Source organism: Rhineura floridana, chromosome 14 (assembly GCF_030035675.1).
Source record: "Rhineura floridana isolate rRhiFlo1 chromosome 14, rRhiFlo1.hap2, whole genome shotgun sequence".
Lineage (NCBI taxonomy): Eukaryota > Metazoa > Chordata > Lepidosauria > Squamata > Rhineuridae > Rhineura > Rhineura floridana.
Window position 1 is genome coordinate 16,466,570 of NC_084493.1, and position 2,771 is coordinate 16,469,340.

At 39.7% G+C, this 2,771-nt stretch overlaps 1 non-coding gene across 1 annotated transcript; it reads right to left on the reverse strand.

Annotated features, from left to right (window-relative positions):
* Positions 1-249: 249 nt before the first annotated feature.
* TRNAS-UGA (transfer RNA serine (anticodon UGA)) lies at positions 250-321 on the reverse strand. The gene has a single exon. It is a non-coding gene; the product is annotated as a tRNA-Ser (tRNA).
* Positions 322-2,771: the final 2,450 nt, after the last annotated feature.

Here is a 2,771-nt window from a genome sequence, read left to right on the forward strand (position 1 = left end):
GAGTAATTGCTAGTGTCTACTAAACATCTCCCTAATTTCAACTTTCTCCACAAAGGACTAGTTCACATTCCCAGGTTGAATACTTGATGTCAGTTGAATGTCAACTAACCCTACTGAAAAGCATTGCAAAGGAAGGTGCCTTATACCAAGTCAAGCCATTGACCCGCATAGCCATCTAGATCAGTATTGTCTAAATGGACTAGCAGCAGCTCTCCAGGGTTTCAGACAAGGGACATTTCCAGCCCCACCTGGAGATGCCAGGAATTGAACCAAGAACCTTTTGCATTCAAAGCAAATGCTCTGCCACTGAGCTACAACCCTTCCATCATGTTTAAGCAGTCAGATAGAATTTCCATTTGTTATATTATAGCTCATTCATGCATGAGAGTCATCTCCTAATCTTTCAGTCATCAAGTGATGAACCTATAGGTGCTCAACATTCTGAAAAAAAACTGCAACTAGACAAATACTGTCTAGTGGGTCAAAGCAAAGCAATCTGAAATGACCAACTCCTTAAATAAATGGTAAGGTTTTTTTAATAGATCGGGATACTTGAAGTAAATATGTCTATCTAATTCACAGTAGGCACTCCTGACTGCTGACTAGTCCTGGACAGTCAAGGAAAGAGCTCAGAATGATTGTTATTATCATAACAATATCAGGAAAGTCTTCTGCATACCCAACTTTAAATCAGATTCCAATGAAACACATTACATTAAAAGCCGTTGGCTGTGAACCAAACAAAGTGACATTGATAACCAGATAGAGTAGACTTCCGAGACACTTATTCTAAGCTCTCCACCAAACTAGAGCCAATCTTTTTGTTGCATGAATTCCAAATTGAATGGTTCTTTCAAAGAACCATTCAGAGAACTGTCTTTCTGCGCTTTGCATTGAGTAACCACCCGAATTCATATCTTGTAGTTCCTATCAAATCTCATTCAAAAATCACGAATGTAAATCCAGTCAACATATGGAAAAACATCATAGAATATTTCATAACAATACTTCCCAGAAATATTTGCTACACAAGGAAAGAGCAAATTGATGCATTTTTAAAAAATAGGCCCAGTCCAACCTAAATGAAGCACTCTGGATTAGACTGTTTCGAGTCAATTTCATGTGTATTCATTCATAAATTTGCCCTGTCCCATTACTGTATTAATGTGATTTTTTTTAAAAAAAACTGTATTTAAAATTATTTTTAAATCTGTATTTAAATATGTAATTTATCTCAATATACCTATATGCATTTTATCCTAAACACCCCTTTTAAAATGCAATTTAGTACGTTTGAGCTAAGAAAAGTATCACAAAATTCAGAGAAGTGCAAAGTCCAACACATGATGATATTCCAATCCATACATTAATCTGGAAGATGCAGACTATGGGTGGTATTCAATGCTAGTCCTACTCAGAGTAAACCCATTGAATTTAATGGACATGACCAACCTAGGCTCATTACTTTCAATGGGTCTGCTCTGAGAAGGACTTAGTTGAATAAAACCCTGTATCGGTTCACATCGAATTTCACAGAAAACCAAATTCCTCAAGCAACTCTACTCAAGAGTAAGCACCAGTGAAGACTGTGGGAATTACTTCTGAGTGAAAACATATAGAATCATGCTGCCAAGAACATGGTTTCACTCCTTCCTGTTTGCATTCAATGGAATGTACAGCGTGATCCTAGGAATCTTTCATCAGAAGAAAGTCCCACAGAGTTCAGTTGGAATTACTCAGTAGTAATTCAGGCCGTTTTGAAGTTAAGCACTTTTAACAAAGCTGGAACAGACTTTCATTCTACCCCCCATTATTTTGGCTCTATACAGGCAGAAAGAGAACAAGAAGATTGTCACCATTACTGAAACCCACTCAAATTTCATATAAGTGCTAGTCATTTCTTTTTGTAGATCCTACTTTTCCCTCCCCCTGCTCAAGTACTTCCCACACTTCTCCATAACTGCAACCACAGCATTGTAAGTATGATCACAAGGGGTGGGGGTTGTTTGCATTCTATGGATAAGGCAAACCCGCCTTTTTGGCTTGGAGAGGACATCCTAAACATTTAAGTTAAAGGAAACACTAATTACACAGGGCAGTATCCAATGCTAGTCCTACTCAGAGTAAACCCATTGAAATTAATAGACAAGGCTAACTTAGGTTCATTAATTGCAATGGGTCTCCTCTGAGTAGGACTTAGTTTGATGTAACCCATACGGTTTTTGCACTGACTATGGAAAAGGAGACACAGGCTTCCAAATGTACTTGGGAGTAAATCCCAGTGAACCAAGTGTGGCTTACTTCTGAGTATGCATGCTCACACTCAGGACACAAGCGTGATACTGAAAAGATACAGATAAGCCAATCCGGATAGTGGGAAGGGGTCCTATGGTGCGGTCCTCTCCAATTCCACTTTCCTGATTAAGAGGGCTGGACTTCTTCATGGAAGACAGACCCACTGACAACTATTAGGCAGGATAGCTAAAGATGAAGCTCCCTATATGAGACAGGATAGGTGAATGTGAAGCTCCACATCTTAGGTAGGATAGCTGAATGTGAAGCTCCAGCACTGAAAACCAGATGCTGGTCAACGAACAGCAGAGGAAGACTCAGGAAGCTGACTCATACCAAGTCTAGTCGCTGGACCATCTAACTCAGTATTGTCTACTATACTGGCAGCAGCTTTCCAGGGTTCCAGCCAGGAGATTTTCCCAGCCCTACCTGGAGGTCTAGAGCCAGTGTGATGTAGTGGTTGTTGGACTACGACCTGG